At 39.7% G+C, this 22962-nt stretch overlaps 1 protein-coding gene across 11 annotated transcripts in view; it reads left to right on the top strand.

Moving 5' to 3' along the window:
* Window positions 1-22962, top strand: part of RABGAP1L (RAB GTPase activating protein 1 like) — a 741733-nt gene that overhangs the window by 639493 nt on the left and 79278 nt on the right. The window lies entirely within an intron of this gene.

The following is a 22962-nucleotide window of genomic DNA, read 5'->3' as shown; positions in this document are numbered from 1 at the left end:
TTTTTTTTTTGTAGAGAGGGAGCTTCACTATATTGCTCTGGCTGGTTTCGAACTACTGGGCTCAAGTGATCCTCCTCCTTTGGCTTCCCAAAGTACTGGGATTACAGATTTGAGCCACCACTCCCAGCCCTCATTAGCTCTTAACTGTTTAAAAAACAACAACAACAATGCAGTGATTATTTCTGTTACACCTTTATTTAGTGGTTCGTTTAACATGAATACCTCCTATATGCATAGCACTGTGTTAGCTTTGAGAGATCGTCGAAGACATAACAGTTTGGGAGACAGCCATGTAAATAGCTATATATCAGTCAGTGATGTGAGCACTGTTAGAAATGTGTAGGTGCTGTTTCTCCTATATGCTCCTGTCGCACCTTGCACCCTGTGCACTCACTGAAATGGGATATTCTATCTGCTTTTCTGAGATGTACACTGAAGTTCATTTTCCTTGTAGATTTTATTTCTTCTCTGTCTCCCTACCATAGTACCTGGCCCATGGTGTCTGCAGGCAGTAAGGTTCTAATTATTGAATAAAGGAATGGTGGAGAGAATTAGAGATACTTTCATAAAGATGAGACACTTTTTAGAGTAGAGGTATTTTGATTTTTAAACTCTTACAATATTACTTTATAAATAATACATGTACAAAATTTTAAAATTTCAACAAATATGCAATGATATCCAATGAAATTACCTACCTATTCCTGTTTTCCCAGCAGTTATAGTAATTTTTTAAGAAGTATTCTTCTAGAAATATTTTTATACATGCAAACAAATTTATATGTGTTCTCCTCCTCTTTTTACAGAGCTTTTGGTGTCCCTTTTATGTTCTGTACTTTGCTTTTCTCACTTAGCAGTATGTGTTGATTTTTCTATGTCAGTTCACGAAGGGTGTCCTTGTTCATTTGAAAGCTGGATAGTATTTCCCTGGATGGATTTCTATAATATGTGTAAGCAACTCCCTCCCACTCTGTGGGTGTGTAGGTTGTTTTCAATATTTTGCTACTATAGTACGGCCATGAATAATCTTATATATAATTTCACAGAAGTGTGTGAGTGTTATCAGTAGATTAAATTCCTAGGAGTGGAAGTGCTGGGTTGAAGGATACATTCATTTGTCATTTTGATAGATAAGGCCAAATTGTTTTCCTTAAAGGTTATATCAGTTAATATACCCACCAGCAGTATATGTCTGTGCCTGTTTAAAGGTAGAAACTTGAACAGGATTCTAAGGGAAAAATATCAGGAATTTATCAGGTTGTCAGGGGACGGGAAAGATGTTCCAGGCAGAAGGAATAGCACTTTTGAGAGGCACACAGGACTGAAATGTGGCACAAGAGGAATTTTAACTTGTTCCATCTGGCTAAAATGTGGGGGAAGGCCAGGAAATAGAGAGTGGGAGTTGATCATGATAGGTTTTGTGTATAATGCTGAGTAACTGATATTTTAAATTCTGTAAATGAAGGTTTTGAGAGGGAAATTGAAGCAGGAGCAGCGAGAAACAAACCTCTTGAACACTGCAGGGAAATGATGTAATAAGGTTGATAATTAGTTTTTATTAAAAGAATAGCTATTTGTGTGTATTTATTTAAATTGAGGTTTGCAGAAAAGGTGTAGTCCCTAAAGATTTTTCTTGCTTTTTTTGTTTGTTTGGAGACAGGGTCTTGCTCTGTTGCCCAGGCTGGAGTGCAGTGGTGATCAGATCATAGCTCACTGCAGCCTCAAAATTGCAGGCTCAAGTGATCCTCCCACCTCAGCCTCCTAAGTAGTTGGTACTACAGGCACATGCCACCATGCCTGGCTGATTTTTTAAACATTTTTTTTGTAGAGACAGGGTCTTGCTATGTTGCTCAGGCTAGTCTTGAACTCCTGGCTTCAAGCAATCCTCCAGCCTCAGCCTCCCAAAGTGCTGGGATTATAGGCATGAGCCACCATAACCAGGTTTTTCCTGGATTTAAATGAGGTTTTCTTTTTATTAAGGATTAAAATAACATGTTGACTGTAGAAAATTTTGAAAACACACAGAAATGAAACCTGAAACAAAGAAAATATAGAAGTTACTCATAAATTTACTACTCTGAGGTAATCTCCCTATCCAAATAATTCCTGTTGCTTATAAAACAATAAAGGAAAATCAATCTATGTATTAGGTGAGTTAGAAAATACAAAGTGGCCGCGGCGGTAGCTGGAGCCTCCGTCACTGCACCTCCAAGCTGCCCAGGGCCCGCGGCTTGCCTGACTCCCGCAAGCATCTTGTGTGTTGGCTCGGGCCGGGCTGGATGACCAGACGCCTACAGCCACCCGCCGCCCTCTCCCGGCTCTGCTCAGCCGCCACCTGCGCGAGTGATTCGCCCTGGGACCCCGGACACTTTTCAAGTGGATCCCACTTTTAGCCACCGAATGCTGAAAAGTCTAGTGGGAAGGGACCAGGTGAAGAGTCAGAGGGAGATATTCCTTTCTATTTCCGGCTCCACCACTGTAACCTTTGTTTGAAGAAATATGAATAGTAATACATTTCTTTCTTTCTTTTGAAATGGAGTCTCGCTCTGTTGCCAGGCTGGAGTGCAATGGCGTGGTCTCGGCTCACTGCAACCTCCGCCTTCTGGGTTCAAGCGATTCTCCTGCCTCAGCCTCCTGAGTAGCTGGTACTACAGGTGCTTGCCACCCCGCCTGGCTACTTTTTGTATTTTTAGTAGAGACGGGGTTTCACCATGTTGGCCAGGATGGTCTTGATCTCCTGACGTCGTAATCCGCCAGCCTTGACCTCCCAAAGTGCTGGGATTATAGGCATGAGCCACCGTGCCCAGCCACAATTTTTTTATTTGATGAGGCTACTAAAACTCATCCACTTTGGAGTGGTCCATCACTTGGAAACGTGAATATTGCTATTGCTTCAGGCTACATCATTTCTTTTTTTTTTTTTTTTAAGATGGAGTTTTGCTCTTGTCGCTCAGGCTGGAGTGCAATGGCACCATCTTGACTCACTGCAACCTCCACCTCCCAGGTTCAAGTGATTCTCCTACCGCAGCCTCCCAAGTAGCTGGAATTACAGGCACATGCCACAATGCCCAGCTATTTTTTATATATATTTTTAGTACAGATGATGTTTCGCCTCAGTCTCCCAAGTAGCTGGGATTACAGAAGCCAGCCATCTCACCTGGCTAATCGAGGCTGGTCTCAAACTCGTTACCTCAGCTGATCCGCCCCCGCCTCGACCTCCCAAAGTGCTGGGATTACAGGCGTGAGCCACAGTGTGCGGCCAGGCTACCTCATTTCTGATTTGCTCATTATCATTTTGTATTGGAAAGCGATTGGTGACAGTTTTTTTTATAATACATCGTGTGGCCCTGTATGCACACTGCTTTATACCATTAGTGAATAAGAAGATTGATTTGGCGTAATTTCTTATATCAGAACATCTCTCCAGATCACCCATTTGGAATCACAAAATAAATAAATGATATAAATGTTTTAAAAACTGCTTCGGTTCTCTCTTGGCCACTGAAATCACAGGCTTAGCAAACGGCTGATTGAGTGTGGCTCGGCAAGCTGAATATTTAATTATGTGGGTGAATATTATTTTCTCTTTGGATTTTTATGCCTTTAAAATAAGATAAAAAAGAAAATAGAAAGTGGTTTCCAAAGACAATCACTTGTTAAGAGATTCTTGTGATTCATTCTAGGAAGAAACAAAAAAAATAAAAAAACAAAAGTGATGCATACACTTCCATAAATTACAGCATAATTGTTAATGTACAGCTGTACAACAAAGATCTTCTGTTAAATATTTCAATGTCTTTTAAAGACATAAAGAAGTTTTATTTTCTTTAAAGGCCTCACTACAAGCCTTTTAGGTAGGTACAAATCACATGTGGTCCTTTCCCTCTTTGTAACACTTCACTAACAGATACTTCCTAATCAGAACCTCAACAACTATCAGCCACATAGAATACTTGGAAGGAGGCTAAGTTTTCATACTCAAAAGCCCTCTTCTGGAAGAATCCTAATATTATTAAGAGCAAGTCTTCCACTTGTAGGGGCCTGTTGGAACAGTTTGTGGCAAATCCTTCCCAGACTGTTCTTCTTTGGGTATACGAGTTAATATCTCCAAGTCACTGATACTCTGAGCATGTGTCCTATTGCTAGGGAAGTGCATTAAGGTACCTTCAAGTCTTTTTTCCTCCATGATTACAGTCTAAAAATTACACTAGAGGGAAGGCTAGGGTGGAGAGAACGTCACAGGTGCATTTACTAAGCTATCTATTGGCATTTACTAAGCTATCTATTGAAGTCCACCAAGCTAATAGATTGTGACCACAATTTTGATAATTTGGGATTCCATATCTGCAAGGCAATGTTAAAACTACACAATAAGTGATAAATGCTAGAATCAGAACAATCCTCTAAATAGTTAACATTTAACCAGAAGTTCTACAGTGCTCTCCAGCTTAACAGTTACACATTAATTTATTCCTTCATGTAAAAGGATCATTTTTATTGCTGCTGCCTGAAAGGTACAAATTGCTTGGGTGTAGGCGGCTCAGCTTCCTTCTTACTAAAGAGACAGGAAATATATCTTCCATTTAAAGTGTTAATGGCATCTGTAAATGTGTAGTCTAATTTGTTATTGACTTGAATTCTTCAAAGATTTGGGAAACAAGCTTTGACTTTAGCTCTCAAGATTGTTACACAAGAATTAAATGTTTTCAGTGACTACCTTTTGTGGTCTTGGGAAGGGTGCAAAATGAGAGAGAAGGCTGGAAAATATCTAAATACATTTTATCTAAGAGGGCATGACTGAGTTGGCTAAGCTCTCAATTTCATTTTTCTCTTAGGAAAGACTCACCTATAATGTTAGAATGTGTGCTCACATTTCCTGGTTATGGATACAAATGGAGCTTGGAGTACTACATTTGGTATAGGAAAGGATTGTTAAGACTAGAACCAAGCTGGGTTTGTTGTTGTTGTTATTTGTTTTGTTTTGGTTTTTTGTGTGTGTTTTGTTGGACAGAGTCTCACTCTGTCACCCAGGCTGGAGTGCAATGACATGATCTCTACTCACTGCAATCTCCACTGCCTCGGTTCAAGCGATTATCCTGCCTCAGCCTCCCAGGTAGCTGGGATTATAGGTGCTCACCACCATGCCTAGATAATTTTTTGTATTTTTAGTAGAGATTAGATTTCACCATGTTGGCCAGGCTGGTTTTGTACTCTTGACCTCAAGTGATCTGCCCACCTCGGTCTCCCAAAGTGTTGGGATTACAGGCATGAGCCACCGCACCTGGCCCCAAGTTGTTTGTTAACACCTGCCAAAAGACAAGGACTTCCTCTCAACCCTTATTAGGTCAAAACGTGGTAGACATTCTTCTAAAATTGGTTAAATACGTAAATGGAAAAAGTGAATGAAAATTATTCATTCTTTCAAGTTTCTGTTTAGAGAAAATAATGGAAACTGTTCAACTTTAGAATAAAGAGTTTAAACCATTTATAGGCTATACAAATTTGACATGGTATTAGTATCCCACTATTAAGTGCCACTTGTTAGATCCTCCTAAATAGTCTAGAAGGGCCAAACAAATAAAAACAATTTAAGACAAAAATAGTAATTCCACCCAGGGTGAAATAACATTCAGCCTACTCTAATTTTTTTTTTTTTTCTTTGAGATGGAGTCTCGCTCTATAGCCCAGGCTGGAGCACAATGGCATGATCTCGGCTCACTGCAGCCTCTGCCTCCCGGGTCCCGGTTCAATCAATTCTCCTACCTTAGCCTCCCAAGTAGTTGGGATTAAAGGCATTAGTCACCATGCCCAGCTAATTTTTGTGTTTTTTAGTAGAGATAGGGTTTCACCATGTTGGCCAGTCTGGTCTTGAACTCCTGACCTCATGATCCACCTGCCTCCGTCTCCCAAAGTGCTGGGATTATAGGTATGAACCACCATCCCCGGCCTCTAATTCTTTATATGGTAGTTGCTTATACATTAAACGTGTATGAGTATTATATGACATCATTATTAATTCATGCTGAAACATTCACTCACCTCTGATCTGTTTAAGCCATGCCAGTATGTTTCAGCCTGTTTCTGACCTGAGGAGCCTGGACCCAGCTGTGCTAGAATAAAAGCCATGATGACTGTGGCAACAGAGTTGTTGACATTGTACTTACCACCTTGCTCTAAGTGCCTCCATGGCACATCTGCTTTTGTGAATTCAGTCTTACTCTGCTTTTAGAGAATTTCCCATATAACACTAAAATGTACTTGCCTGCTCGTGTGTCTGATACCCCTTCAAAGGGAGAGAATTGGCCTGGCACGATGGCTCACACTTGTAATCCCAGCACCTTGGGAGGCTGAGGTGGGCAGATCACCTGAAGTCAGAAGTTTGAGACCAGCTTGGCCAACATGGTGAAACCCCGTCTCTACTAAAAATTAGCCAGCATGGTGGCAGGCGCCTGTAATCCCAGCTGCTCAGAAGGTTGAGGCAGGAGAATCGCTTGAACCCAGGCAGTGGAGGTTGCAGTGAGCTGAGATCGCATCACTGCACTCCAGCCTGGATGACAGAGCGAGATTTCATCTCCAAAAAAAAAAGGGTTGGGAGGGAGATAATTAATTTCATTTCTTGGTTCTCACTGACTTCAGTTAGGAGATTTGGATTGGGAAAAGAAATTTAGTATGCTCACAAGTTGAGATGAAACAGAACTGACATAAGAAAAACGTAAAAGGCAGAGTCCATAAATCTTGCAGTATGATAGCCTGGGTTTCATCTTAATAGTACTAATATAGACGCAAAATAAAAAGAGTAACATACTACATATTAATTCATTTAATCCTGATAACAGTTCAATGAAGTAAGTACAGTTTTTTAGGCCTGTCTTACAGGTGGTAAAACTGAAGCACAGATTAAGTTACTTGATCAAGGTCACAGTGCTGGAAAATGGTGAAGTCAGGATTTGAGCACAGGCTTTCTGGCTCTGGGGCTGTGTTCTTAATCATTATTCCAAATGCGTGGCATTTGTGCTTTGTACTCACTCATTAGATGTTACAGACAATATTCCTTTGATTATATATCTCTTTGATGATCAGAATCTGAACTTTTCCAGACTTTAGCAGTTTCTTAGGAAGGTGATAAATTAGATGTCAAATCTATAATTAGAGTTTCTTTTATTTTTGGAGCATGGATTTTGAAGGTGAATGATTAACAATGATTGACATTGTTATCAGATTTTTATTTATTTTCTTTTAGATATTTGGATAATAAAATAATCATGCTTGTCTGAATAACAGCAGTTGTCTGTTGGGCTTTGTGCTTTATACATGGAAAAGGAGCCTTGTTCTATTGCAAGAATACTTAATGGTGACTGTATAATATGGCATGATAACAATGTTTTAATAGATACTTTTAGCAATTATGAGCTAATTTAAGCCTTTGTAAAATGGAATATTTATTATTTACTTTGTGTCTAGAAATGTGTTAGTGCTAAGACTAAAGAACAAAGCAAATGCCATTCCTGCCTTCACAGGGCTTACAGTCTAGCAGGCAAAACCGGTCTGAAACACATACTCACCCAAAAAGGGGGTCTGAGGTTTGTAAAGAGAGGGAGTGCTGAAACCTCTGGGAACATCTTCTGATCTCATCTAAATTTGGAGCCCTAGTTTCTCTGGGAACATATAGTGAGAACTAATCCAAGTTAAGGGTCAAAGAAGATGTGAAGAATGAGTAGGATTTAGTCAGCTGAAGAGAATGAGGCTAAGGAGAAGAGTGTTCTAGGAGGAAGAGAAATATATTCAGCCTCAGAGATGTGTAAAAAAGAAGTTAAACTGCAGAGACTTTGGAGAGAAAACAAACCAAAAAAAACTCTTAAAGAAATTAAACAAGTGGATCATAGAGTGCAAGGTAAGGAGAGCTCAAGAGTTCAGGAGGGGCTTGAAATTAGACTGGAGAAGATGTTAGGAATCAAATTATGAAGAACTCTGCTAGTTATGATAAGAAATTGGGCTTTCTGCAAAGGGCAGCAGAAAACTGTTCAAAAGGTTTTAAGCAGGGCAGTAATTTTGTGGGTCTATCAAAAACATTAGGCCAATTATTTAAACTTGGGCAATTCATCTGGTCTTTCTAGTTATAAATTTTCTCATCTTTAGAGAAGGGGACTTGGATTAGCCCTTTCAGATCAAAGATCCCTAATGTGAATTTATGCACCCTGAGAGTATCATGTCCAGAAAGAAGTAACAGAGTATCCTCATCCATCTTGCTCTGTGTGCTTTTCCTTTCAGATTTCAATATCAATTTTGTCATGTGGCATATTTTAGTCAGTATTTTGGAGAAGGTATTCTAATGATTCCTATGTCATTTTTTGAAATAAAATTCATTTTGTCATTATAAAGGTAATATATTGTGGAAAAATTTTTTAAGCATAGAAAATGAACAAGAAAGAAATCGTAATTATGGATGCCATGATACTGAAACCCTTGGAGTATAGCTAGAGTGGAGGTCAGGCTGGTAAAGCAAATCCCATGGGAGGAGAGAGTGCTTACTTGGAGAGGGGAATGTCTGGGGGCAATCTTCAGATTCCTGAAGGACTGTAGTGCAGATGTTGGAAAAGAAGACAGAATTGTTGTTGATGAGTAGAAGCTACTAGAGGTACAGATTTTAACTCAGTTTGGGAAAAGCAAAACTAGCGATTAGAGCTGTCCACCAGAAAATTAGTGAATTTCTCTGAATGCCCATAGGTATTCCAGTAAATGACTACATGTACTCAAGTGTTACTGGTAGAAGGTGTTCAGGTACTTGGCATCTTGAACAAAGAATTGGACTGAATGCACACACAAAGCGAAGAAAACAAAAGCAGGGATTTACTGAGAACGAAAGTACACTCCACAGTGTGGGAGCAGGCCTGAGAGGAAGAGCCCCGCTTACAGAATTTTCTGGAGTACAGGTTTCCCATTAGTTACTTGGTGTATATTCTGTGTAAACAAAGGGAATGAAGTGAAGTCACAGAGTCATTTACTCAGACTGCACCCTATTTTAAATGGAAAGGACGTTACTTGGTGTGTGTGGTCTACGTAAATGGGAAGGATGAATGTGAAGTTACCAAGTATAGATGTTGTGAATGGAGAGGATAAAGTGAAGTTGCAAAGCCATTCACCTTCCTGTCATTGCTGAAGTGGTTTCATTTGATTTAGTTCTAGGAAGTCAGTGTGGATAGGCCTTATGTTCCCTGCCTCCAGGCCCTATTCTCCTGCCTTAGCCTCCTGAGTATATGGCATTACAGGTGCGAGCCACTGCTACCAGCTAATTTTTGTATTTTTAGTAAAGATGGGGTTTCACCATGTTGGCCAGGCTGGTCTTGTACTCCTGGCCTCAAATGATCCACCTGCCTCGGCCTCCCAAAGTGCTAGGGTTACAGGTAGGAGCCATCGTGCCCAGCCTGAATTTGAATGTTGACCTGTCTTGCTAGGTTGGTGAAATTTTCCTGGATGATATCCTGAAGTATGTTTTCCAACTTGATTCTTTTCTCCCCATCTCTCTCAGTTACCCCAGTCAGTCATAGGTTTGTTCTCTTTACATAATCCCGTATTTCTTGGAAATTTTGTTCATTCCTTTTTATTCTTTTTTCTCTAATATTGTCTGCCTGTTTTATTTCCAAAAGATAGTCTTCAACCTCTGAGAGTCTTTCCTCCACTTGGTCTGTTCTGCTGTTTATACTTGTGATTGCATTGTGAAGTTCTCCTGTTGTGTTTTACAGCTCCATCAGTTGGTTATGTACCTCTCTAAACTAGCTATTCTGGCTATCAGCTCCTGTATTGTTTTATCATGATTCTTAGCTTCGTTGCATTGGGTTATGGATTAATTCGTTCTCACACTGCTAGTAAAGACATATTTGAGACTGGATAATTGGGAAAGGAAAGAAGTTTAATTGACTCACAGTTCAGAATGGCTGGGAGGGCCTCAGAAAACTTTCATCGTAGAAGGGAAAGCAAACACGTATTTCTTCACATGGTGGTAGGAGAGAGAATGAGTGCCCAGTAAAGGGGGAACCCTTATAAAACCATCAGATCTCATGAGAGCTGTCTATCATGAGAACAGGTTGAGGGAAACTGCTCCCATGATTCAGCTACCTCTACCTGGTCCCTTCTGTGACACATAGGGATTATGGGAACCACAATTGAAGATAAGATTTGGGTAGGGACACAGCCAAACCATATCAGGTTACAATATACTCCTTTAGCTTAGTGAATTTCATTACTACCCACCTTCTGAAGCCTACTTCTGTCATTTCAGCATCTCAGTCTCAGCCTAGTTTTGTGTTCTTGCTGGAGAAGTGTTAATGGTCATTTGGAAGAGAACAGACACCCTGGCTTTTTGAGTTTTTAGCATTTCTGCATTCTTTCTCATCTTTGTGGGCTTATCTACCTTTGATCTTTGAGGTTGCTGACCTTTGAATAACATTTTTGTGGGGTCTTTTTTGTTGATGTTGTTGTTTTCTGTTTGTTTTTCTTTCTTTTTTTTGAGACAGAGTTTCACACTGTCACCCAGGCTGTAGTGCAGTGGCACAATTTAGGCTCATGGCATCCTCCGCTACCTGGGTTCAAGCGATTCCCCTGCCTCAGCCTCCTGAGTAGCTGGGACTACAGGCACACGCCACCATGCCTGGCTTATTTTTTGTATTTTAGCAGAGACGGGGTTTCACCGTGTTGGCCAGGATGGTCTTGATCTCCTGACCTCATGATCCGCCCGCCTCAGCCTCCCAAAGTGCTGGGATTACAGGCGTGAGCCTCCACATCCAGCCTTGTTTTTAACAGTCAGGCCATTCCATTGTAGGGATGTTGTGGTTTTCTGGGAGTCCACTCCAGACCCCAGTTGCCTCAGCTTTCCCCGTACCTGGAGGTATCACCAGTGAAGGCTACGAGAAAAGCAAAGGTGGCAGCCAGCTCCTTCCTCTGGAAGCTCCATCCTCGGGGTGGACTGACCTGTTCCCAGTCCATACATACCTGTAGGTGGTGGCTGGAGACCCCCATTGGAAATTGTCACCCAGTCAGGAGGAACAGGATCAGGGACCCACTCAAAGAAGCAGTCTGGCTAGTTTTTGGTAGAGCAGGTGTGCTGTGTTGGTATGCCTTTCTCGTTTGGACCACCTATATTCTCCACAGCCAGCAGACTAGAGCAGCTGACTTTATTGAACTGCAGATATGGTGGCTGCCCCTCCTTTTAGGAACTCAGCGCTGTCTCTGATGGACTCTAACCCACTGCCATTGGCTGGTTGGGCTTCCAAACCAGTTGGTCTTAACTTGTAAGGTGCTGTGGAAGTGGGGCCCACAGAACGTCACTGCTTGGCTCCCTGGATTCAGCTCCCTTCCTAGGGTTATATACAGATGGATTTCTCACCTTGCCAGGAATCCAGGGGCTGGAATATGTAAAACTGCTGGGTCTCTGTGTATACCTGAGTGGCTACTCTGCTGTGACTCCACACAGCCCTGTGTATCAGACCCAAGGCCCTGGTGGCATGGTCTCAGGAGAGGAATCTCCTGATCAGTGAGTTGCAAAGATCTGTGAGAGAAGTGTGGTTTCCCAGGTGGATTTGCACACTCACTCACTGTTTCCCATTGCTGGGAGTGGAGGTTCTTTTGGCTCTATGCCACTCCTGGGTGGGCCGTTGCTGCCCGCCCCGCCCTGCCTCCACTTCTCTTTGTTCTCTCTGGTCCGGCTGCTTGCCTAGTCAGTCTCAGTGCAGCCACCTGGATATTTCAGTGCTGAATTCACTCATTCCATTTCATTCCTCTCCATGAGTGTCATGGACCACAGCTGCTTCTAATTGACCATCTTGGATTGATCTTTGAAACTCTTTCAATGTGTGAAAATAAATATTCAAATTTAACATTTATTTAACTTACATTTATTGAGCACCAACTTTATGTCAGGTGCTATGCTAGAACGGAAATGAAACTCAAACCTGCCTTCACATTAAAGGGAATGGGAAGTAGAAACAAGTAATATAGCACAGTAGTAAATGGAGAAAGAGAATTAATATATGGTTAGTGCTTACTTTGTCCTGAAGTGCTAGAAATTTATGTTATTTCATTCTCTCCACCTCCGAGGTAGAAGGTACATACTTATCTAAAAGATAGGAAACTAAGGTTATGAGAAGTTAAGAAACCTGGCTAAGACATCGGGACTCAGTGACAAAGCTGGGATTTAGATTCCAAATTCCAGCCTCTGATTCTAGTAGCTGTATTTTTTTCCATTGTATCCATCCTCTAAAATAAATTCTCCTGTATATTAGAGGTATAGTGGCAACAGAACAATTCTTGTTTCCTGAAGAAAGAAAGAAAGAAACAATTCTTGTTTCCCAAGAGTTTGGGAAACTTCCTAGAATTCCAAGACACACAAGTCCCATAAGTGTAACTATGCTTCCAAAGGCATTTGCCTTTACTTGGGTGTCTGAAGCTTCAACACCCAGATATGCCATAGAAATACATATCATTCTGTACTTGGAGTTCTCCCATTAAAATCCTGGGTTTATGAAATGTGCATCTGATGAAGTGCGTGAGCTTTTGTCTTAAGATTATGAGTAGAATGTGTGTCTTAGTATAATATAAAGAGAAATTTCTTTTAACATCAGATAATGCATTTTTCTGTATCGTAGACCTTCCACAAATTCTGCTGTTCTATTTGGGTATTTGACAATGGACTTTCTAATGTATGACAGTGCATCTGGGAAAATAAAATGTTCATGTGGGGAATGGGGAAAGAGAATTCTGAGCAAATGAATTAGAATTAGAATATAAAGCCATATAGCATTAGCATTTCAGTATAAAACCATATAAAGCCATATAGCACTGGCTATAGGTGGATAAGAAGTGGATAAAAAAAATTTCTTAGGGAGATTTCTTGTTTTAAAATGGTGGCATGGAAGCATGCTGCCTTCACTCTCCCCTACTCCCGCAGAAAACCAAAAACCAAATATATAGTGCCAAGATTTTTGCTAGCAACAACTCTGAGCAGTCAGTAGGAGAACTGAACCTCTATATCCACAATGCTGCTATCTCCCAAGTTCTGCCTGGCAATAAGCTTGAAGAAAATCTTTCTTCAACTTACAGTTTCTACACTAGAAAAAGTGAGGTTGAGGCAGGGTGTGGTGGCTCATGCCTGTAATCACAGTACTTTGGTGACTAAGGTGAGAAGATCCCTTGAGCCTGGGAGTTCAAGATTGCAGTGAGCTATGGTTGTGCAACCATACTCCAGCCTAGGTGACTGAATAAGACCATGTCTCTAAAACAAAAAGAGAGACTGAGATGATTAATCGTCTTTTCTCACCATACTGGGTTTGCTGGCAGGAGATCTGTTCTTGTCTTAACCCATAGGAAGCATCATGCCTGCCTAAAGTTCAAGGACAGGCAGACAAAGGGGAGAAATGGGACTATTATCCCTAGCCATGGAAACTCTGCTTTGTAAGTAGGCCAAAGGAGATGACACATAAGAGTGGCTGTTCAGTAGCCCTATTCTGTAGGAGCTTCCCTCCCTCCCTCCCTCCCTCCCTCCTTCCCTCCCTCCCTCCCTTCCTTCCTTCCTTGTCTTCCTTGTCTTCCTTGTCTTCCTTGTCTTCCTCTGTCACCCAGACTGGAATGCAACAGCATGAACACAGCTCACTGCAGCCTCAACCCCCTGGGTTGAAGCAATCCTCCTACCTCAGCCTCCTGAGTACTGGGACTACAGGTGCGTGCCACCATGCCCAGCTAATTTTTAAAATTTTTTTGTAGAGACGAGGTCTCACTATGTTGCTAAGGCTGGTCTCAAACTCCTGGGCTCAAGGGATCCTCCCACTTCGCCTCTCAAAGTGCTGGGATTATAGGCATGAGAGGAGAGAGGTACATTTCACAGGCTCCCTGGACGTGAACCTCTGCTCTCACACTGCAGGAATAATCTCTTTGGGAACTCCCTAGCTTGGTACAGGCAGCACTCTAATCATGTACTAGAGCCAAGGTGTTGTAGCACCTTACTGGGCTTTAAGGTGCTACAACAGCCAAAAAGGAGGTAGTGACCTAGTAGTAAAGATTTGCTAAGGAAATATAGCTAATAAAAACCAAAACAAGCCAGACAGAAAATACTGAAATAGATAACTAATCCTTCAATGCAAAATCCATGACCTTTCCAAAGGGACAGAGCAAAAATTCAGTCACTGGCCTTAAATGATGATTTGTAAGGTCTGTGACCTAGAATTCAAAATTACAGTTTTAAGAAAACTTAGTGATCACCATCATAACAAAGAAAAGCAATTCAGAAATTTATCAGAGAAGTTTAACAAAGATTGAAATAATAAAAAATTAAGGGTGGGCATGGTGGCTCACACCTGTAATCGTAGCATTTTGGGAGGCTGAGGCAGACAGATTACCTGAGGTCAGGATTTCAAGACCAGCCCCGTCTCCACTAAAAATACAAAAATCAGGTGGGCGTGGTAGCATGCACCTATAATCCCATCTACTCGGCAGGCTGAGACAGGAGAATCACTTGAACCTGGGAGGCGGAGGTTGCAGTGAGCCAAGATCATTCAAAATATAAAAAATAGGCTGGGCATGGTGGCTCACACCTGTAATCCCAGCACTTTGGGAGGCCGAGGTGGGCGGATCACGAGGCCAAGAGATCCAGACCATGCTGGCCAACATGGTGAAATCCCGTCTCTACTAAAAATACAAAAATTAGCTGGGTGTGGCAGCCCATGCCTGTAATCTCAGCTACTCGGGAGACTGAGGCAGGAGAATTGCTTGAACCCAGGAGGCAGAGGTCGCAGTGAGCTGAGATCATGCCACCGCACTCCAGCCTGGGTGACAGAGCAAGACTCCACCTCAAAAATAAAAACATATAAAGGATCTCTATTTTGGCTGGCAATAGACTTCTCAACGGAACATCATACAGGCCATGAAGAGATGAAATGACATTTTCAAAAGTGCTCAAAGAAAAAAAACTCATATTCAAGAATACTGTACCCAGCAACATTATCCTTCAACTATGAAGAGTGATAAATCTTTCCCAGACAAGTAAAAAACCTGAGTCATTCACCACCACCAGGCTTCTCTTGCAAGAAATAAAAGGAGCTCTCCCATTTGAAAGAAAAAAGCACTAATATGTTTTGTTTAAAAAAAAAAAAAAGTTTCAAGCTATAAAACCCACTGGTAAAATTAAGTATACCTATAAACCCAAAATACTCTGTTACTTGTAATGTAACAATAGCTACAGCAGCCTGTTGAGTTAGATAATGAAAAAATATATAAAATGAGGCAACTGAAAAAAAGGGAGGCAGAATTTTTTCTTGTGTTCTGTTTTACCTGTTTCTGTTCTTTTATTTGTGATCCTAGATGTCTTTTTTTTTTTTTGAGATTGGGTCTCATCTGTCACCTAGGCTGGACTGTAGAGGTATGATTATGGCTCACTGCAGCCTTGACCTGGGCTCAGGTTATCCTCCCACCTCAGCTTTCCAAGTAGCTGGGACTACAAGTGTGTGCCACCATGCCTGGCTCAGTTTTTTGTATTTTTTGTAGAGATGTGGTTTTGTCATGTTTCCCAGACTGGTCACAAACTCCTGGACTCAAGTGATCTACCCACCTTGGCCTCCCAAAGTGCTGGGATTACAGACATAAGCCAACATGCCTGCCCCTTATGTTGTCATCTTTTTCAAATAATTTGTTATATCTATAAAATACTTTTTTTCTCAGGATAAGCACAGTACAAAAAAGCTATAGTAGATTCACTAAAAATAAAAGCAACAAATTATAAACAACCACAAGACAGGCAACAAGTGGCATTAGTAAATCCTTACTTACCAATAATAAAACTGAGTGTAAATGGTCTCAATTTTCCAATTAAAAGCCACAGAGTGACTGAATGGATAAAGAAACAAGACCCAGCCTTCAAGAAACCCATTTCACCTATCAAGACACACATAGACTGAATGTAAAGAGGTGGAAAAATATATTCTATGCAACTGGAAACCAAAAATGAACAGGAATAGCTACACTTATATCTGATAAAATAGTACACTAATCAAAGAATGTAAAAAATGACAAACAAGATCGCTATATAATGATAAAGGGCTCAATGCAGCAAGAAGATATAACAATTATATATTTTTGTACCCAACACCAGAGTTCTGAAATATATAAAGCAGATGTTAATAAATCTAAAAGGAAAGATAGACTACAATACAGTAATAGTAGGGGACTTTAAGCCCCACTCTCAATAACAGATCATCCAGACAGAAAATCAGCAGAGAAACAATAGAGTTAAACTACACACGAAATCTAATAGACCTACTTGACATTTACAGAACGTTTCACCCAACTGCTGCAGAATACATATTCTTTTCATCAGCACATGGAATATTCCCCAGAATAGACCATATCTTACACCACAAAACAACTCTGAACATATCTTTTTAAAAAAGAAATCTTATCAAGTATCTTTTCTGACTACAATGGAATAAAAATAGAAATCTGTAACAAGAGGAACATCAAAAACATACAAACACATTAAATGAATAAGTTAAAGAACATATTCCTAAACAACTAATGGGTGAATGAAAGTACTAAAAAGGAAATTTAAAAAATAGTTTTTTTGAGAGGCATTACTCTATTGCCCAGGCTTGAGTGCAGTGTCATGATCTCAGTTCACTGCAAACTCTACCTCCCAGGCTCAAGTGATCCTCCCACCTCAGCCTCCCAAGTAGCTGGGACTAAAGGTGTGTGTCACCATACACCTGATTTATCTTTTTAATTTTTTGTGGAGATGAAGTCTCACTGTGTTGCTCAAGCTGGTCTTGCACTCCTGAGCTGAAGCTGTGTTTTCAACTTGGCTTCCCAAAATGCTAGAATTATGGGCATGAGCCACCGTGCCCATCCTAAAAATTTTTTGAAACAAATGAAAAGGGGATACAGTTAATTAAAACTAAAAGAACAATAGAAAAAATCAACAAAATGAAAGATTTTTTGTTTGTTTGTTTATTTTGGAAAGATAAAACCAAAACTTTAGCTTGAGAAAAAAAGAGAGAAGGCTCAAGTAAGTAAAATCAGAAACAAAAAAGGAAATACAACAATTGAAACCTCAGAAATATGAAGAGTCATTAGAGACTGTTATGAACGACTAGGAAAACCTAGAAGTGGAGGAATTCCTGGACACATACAACCTACCAAGACTGAACCATGAGAAATAGAAAAATTCAACAAACCAATAACAAGCAATGAGATCAAAGCTGTAAAGTCTCCCATCAAAGAGATGGAGATGAAAGGAGGGTTCAATATCTTCAAATAAATAGTGGTACATCACATGACCAGAACCAATAACAAAAACCATTTGATTATTTCAATAGATGCCAAAAAAGCATTTGGTAAAATTTAGCATCCCTTTATGATAAAAACCCTCATCAAAATGGAAGTAGAAGGAATTATTATATACCTCAATAATAATGGAATTATTATACCTCAATAGTAAAGACCATAAATGACAAACCCGTAGCTAACATTGTACTGACTGGGGAAAAATTGAAGGCCTTTACTCCCAGAACCAGAACAAGACAAGAGTGCCCACTTATACTACTTTTTTTCAACATAACAGTGGAAGTCCTTGCCATAGCAATTAGGCAAAAGAAAGAATCGCTTGAACCCAGGATGTGGAGGTTGCAGTGAGCCAAGATCGCACCACTGCACTCCAATCTGGGCAACAGAGCGAGACTTCATCTCAAAAAATAAAATAAAAACCTAAAGACACCACCACAAAACTGATAGAACTGATGGACAAATTCAGTAAAGTTGCAGGATACAAAACCAACATACAAAAATCATAATTGTATCTCTGACTTACAATTATGATTTTTGTATGTTTGAGTCCCTGTTTTCAGTTATTTTGGGTATATACCTAAGAGTAGAATTGCTTGTATAAAATCATAATTCTATATTTAACTACTAAGGAACCACCATACTGTTTTCACAGCAGCTCAACCATTTTACATTTTCTTTTCTTTTTTTTTTGAGACGGAGTCTTGCTCTGTTGCCCAGGCTGGAGTGCAGTGATGCGATCTTGGCTAACTGCAGCGTCCACCTACTGGGTTCGAGTGATTTCTCTTGCCTCAGCCTTCCAAGTAGCTGAGATTACAGGCACGTGCCACCATGCCCGGCTAATTTTTTGTATTTTTAGTAGAGATGGGGTTTCACTGTGTTAGCCAGGATAGTTTTGATCTCCTGACCTCGTGATCCGCCTGCCTCGGCCTCCCACACCTGGGGTTACGTGTGTGAGCCACTGTGTCTGCCCCGTTTTATGTTTTCACTAGCCATGTACAAAGTTCTAATTTCTCCCCTCTTCACTAACATATGCTGTTTTCCATTTTTTATTCTAGCCATCCTAGTGTGTGTGAAGTGGTATCTCATTGTGATTCTGATTACATTTCTTTTATGACTAATTATGTTGAGTATCTTTTCTTGTGCTTATTAGCCATTTGTGTATCTTCTTTGGAGAAATAGCTATTCAGATTCTTTACCTATTTTTTTAATTGTTTTTTTTTTTATTTTATTGTTGATAAATTTTTTTTATATATTGTAGACAGCCTTATTACCTATATTACACAGATATTTCCTTAAATTTTGCATGTTGTCTTTTCACTTTCAAGAAAATCTTCTTGTTAAAAAGTATAAAACCTTCACGAAGTCTCACTATTTATGCTTTTTTTAAAGAAAGCACACCTTTATGTAATAATGAGTGCAAACAGCTTTGTTGACACAGAAATAATAGCTAAATTTAATGCAAATTTGTGTGAGTTGAATAAATTCATTACATTTTCTAAGCTTTATCTTTCTATGAAATAGGGTCCCATTTACCTATAAAAGATATTTTGGGATTTTTCACTAAAACTTATAAAATCTGAGGATGTGCTTAGAAGACTGGAGATAAATATTGTGAGCATATTATCTAGTTAGTATTGACACCTTCTTATTAGATTTCAAGGTGTTGAATATAGCCCATCCAAATACTCCTATATGTAATTTAATTATCATTGTTACAGAAGTTACAGCTCCCTTGCTGATCCTATGGTTCTTCTAAGCTGCTGAACATAGAGACACACAACTGAGCATTAGGAGGTGCATACTGCTTCCAGAGTTGCTTGCCTTGATGGTGTAGATGGCCATAAAGGCGACTGTGGAAACAGTGATTTTTAAACTCCTTTCAGAGTTTTGGATACGTTCCATATCCAAATGAAACAGATGACTGTGTTCTGTTCTGTAGATTTTACTACTTTTCTCTGCCAGTAGCCTCTCAAATTTGTCACACAATAGGAACCAAGCAAGAGAATATGGACAGATCAGCTCACATCTATTGTCCTGTTAAAGTAACTCAAAGATATGCCCGAAGAATTGGACACTTGTTTCATCCTTGCATAAGCTGGAAATGTCTATTACTGACTAGGATGTATTAGGCCCTCATAATACATTGTAAGAAATATCACAAGAAATATCAGAAAAAAACAAATATATAGTCTTTGATTTCAAGAAGTTTCTTTTCTTTCTTTCTTTTTTTTTTTTTTTTCCACACGGGTTCTTTCACCCAGGCTGGCGTGCAGTGGTGGTGCTATGATGGCTCACTGCAGCCTTGAACTCTTGGCTCCAGCAATCCTCCTACCTCAGCCTCCTGAGTACCTGGGACTACAAGTGTATGCCACCACACCCGGCTAACTTTAAAATTTTCTTGTAGAAACGAGGCCTCACTTTGTTGCCCAGGCTGTTCTTGAACTCCTGGCCTCAAGTGATCCTCTCACCTTGGCCTCCCAAAGTGCTGAGATTGCAGGACTGATGAGCCACTGCACCCAGCCAATTTCAGAAAGTTTCAATATTCTCAGAAAAGAACATACTCATATCTAGAAATGTCTTGTGCCTTAAAAAGCAAAGTATAACCAAGTGCATATTAATAGGGCACAAACTGAATCTGGTAGAGGGCCAGCTGTGTCTAATCTGTTAAGTTTATTTCACATGAAAAATGTGTGTATCAATCTAAGATGAGGCTAATTTGTTGAAAATAACTGAATTCTAGTCTTTTTTAGATTCTCAGAAAAGAATTCATTTAACAGTAAAATTTTAATTCAGATATGTCGTCGTATGTTTCAGACTTTTTTTTTTTGAGATGAAGTCTCACTCTGTTACCCAGGCTGGAGTGCAGTGGCGCAATCTGGGCTCACTGCAACCTCTGCCTCCTGGGTTCAACAGATTCTCCTATCTCAGCTTCCTGAGTATCTGGGACTACAGGTGCACGCCACCATGCCCAGCTAAATTTTGTTTTTAGGACAGACAGGGTTTTACCATGTTGACCAGGCTGGTCTCGAACTCATGACCTCAAGTGATCTGCCTGCCTCAGCCTCCCAAAGTACTAAGATTAAAAGTGTGACCCACCGTACCCGAATTCTACATTCTTATTTCTAGGACCTGTATAATAGAAGAATATAACTGCACAGATTTTGATGGTTTCCTCCAGAGCCTTTGACTTGCATATCATTGCTGTGTGAGTAGCGATAGGAGTTTGTGTTTCTAGAGATAGAAATTTGTCCCTGTGTACTGTCGATTAGGACAGGCAGTTTTTCCTGTCTTGCCTGAAGAAGAACAGCATACCTTTTTTTGAAATAAAATCTTTCTGATAAGGTAAATATCTTTAGCAAAGCCTAGTTTTCTGGAAATTTTCCAAGGCTTAACCCTGTAACTTCTATAGTAGAGAAAAGGGCAGTGCTTTCAGACTTTTAGCTCTTCTGGTTGATTGCCTGCCAAGGTTGTATTTTAAATTGGGTGGGAAGTAAGTAAACACTTAGCTTCTTTCTATAAATGAGCCATCTGCAAAAGGTTTTTTTGTACTATATGACTGTCTTAAAGTTTCAATGGAATAACTATAGGAAAAGAAAAAGAACAGATTTTTACTTTGTGCTATGTTAATGCCAGTGTTTCTATGCAATGAAAATGACTGGCCACTCATTGTTTCAGAAAATAGATCTTAACACTCAAAAGAAACAAATTCCAAAACTTTAATAACTTTGAGGAACACTCTTTAAATACATAGGCTTTAGATACATACTATTGTCCAGGATAGATTTCCCAGCATATTTATCTACAACAGATCTTAAATATTGAAAACTAACAGAAGTTGTTGCATAAATTTTTCTGCAATTAGAAAAGAACATTCTTATGGCTGGTCTGCAAGCAGTCCGTAAAGATAGTTGCTGCCTGTCATACTTTACAGTTGACAAAAATGTTGAAAGATGAACTCCATTCTTTATTTTCTAAACCGTGATTGCAATTATCCGAAAATCCAGTAGTTTTTCTCACATGCAGTCTAGGATTCTAGGATCGAGAGGTTCAAGGCCAGTAGGAGGCCTCTGCCCCCTCACAAGGTGCTTCCATCAGTGGGTCCAGAGATTTGTTAGAGCTGTTACCATCTCTCTGCCAACAGGGGAAAGGAAGAGAAAACACATCCCTTCCCTTTTAGGGGCACAAATATCAAATGACCTATATCACTTTTGTTTACAACCAGACCTAATCATATGGCCACACCAAGCTGCTGGAATGGCTGGGAAAGATCACCTTTAGATGGATAACTACAAGCCCAGTTGACAGGAAGGATTATTCCTAAAGGAATAAGCAGAGAGTGGATGCTGAGGTATACAACTTTAGCAGTCTCTGCCACAAGAATATCTCTAACTGCATACTTATGAGTCTGTAGACACAACCCTACAAAGGACTGGTGAAGCTTTATATTAATATACAGTGGTTTCCCTTTCTTTACTGTCTGCAGAAAGAGTCTGACTAGATATTTTTTCTAACTTTTCCAACAACAGCCTTATAAAATTGTAAGTTATATACCATAAAATTCACCTGTTGGTACTATTTAGTAGAGAGTTCATAGAGGTATGTATCAATCATCACATCGGTTTTAGAGTATTTCTAACACTTCCCCAAAATTCCTTCATGCTCATTTGCAGTCAGCCCTCATCCTACCCCCAGACCCAGTCACCCCTACTCTGCTTTCATATAAATGGAATGTATGTATAAGTGGAACCATGCAGTATTTAGTCTTTTGTACTTGGCTTCTTCACTGGGCATAATGATTTTCAGTTTATCTCTGCTATAGTAAATAATAGTCACTTCTTCCTTTTGTTGCATAATAGTAGCTTATTCCTTTTTGTTGCCTAGTCCATTTATGGATAGCCCACATTTTAGTTATCCATTTGCCAGTTGATGGACTTTTTGGTGGTTTCTAGTTTTTAGCTACTATGAATAATGTTCCTATGAACATTCTCCACAACTTTTTGTGTGAACATATGTTTTCATTTCTTTTGGGTTGATGCATAGGAGTGAAATTGCTGAGTGTAGTAAGTTTATGTTTAAAGAAATTGCGATACTATTTTCCAAAGTGGCTATAACATTTTATACTCCCACCAGCCATGTATAAAGATTCCAGTTCCTCCATATCCTCAACAACACTTGATGTTAATCCTTTTCTATAGCTGTTCTAGTGGGTGTGTAGTAGTATCTCACTTGAGGTTTTTATTTATATTTTCTGATAGTGTTGAGCACCTTTTCATGCCCTTTGTTTATTTTCCTTGATAAAAAGTCTATTCAGAGTTTTTGCCCATTTTAAAATTGTCTTTTAAATATTTGTCTATTGAGTCATGAGAGTTCTTTATGTATTACAGAAATAAGTCTTTTATCACATATATGACTTATAAATATTTTCTCCCAATCTGTGGATTTTTAGAAAGCAATGGTGTCTTTTAAAGAGCAAAGGTTTTAATAACTTAACAGTTTTTTTCTTATGGACTATGCTTGTGGTGTCATCTAAGAAATCTTTGCCTAATCCAAGATTGCAAAGATTTTCTCTGATGTTTTCTTCTAAACATTTTATAGTTTTAGCTGTTATATTTAGGTCTACCATAAATTTTGTTTTTTTTTTTT

Source organism: Cebus imitator, unplaced genomic scaffold (assembly GCF_001604975.1).
Source record: "Cebus imitator isolate Cc_AM_T3 unplaced genomic scaffold, Cebus_imitator-1.0 Scaffold62, whole genome shotgun sequence".
Lineage (NCBI taxonomy): Eukaryota > Metazoa > Chordata > Mammalia > Primates > Cebidae > Cebus > Cebus imitator.
Note: the sequence above shows the minus strand (reverse complement) of the source record. Positions and strands in the feature narration are given on the sequence as shown.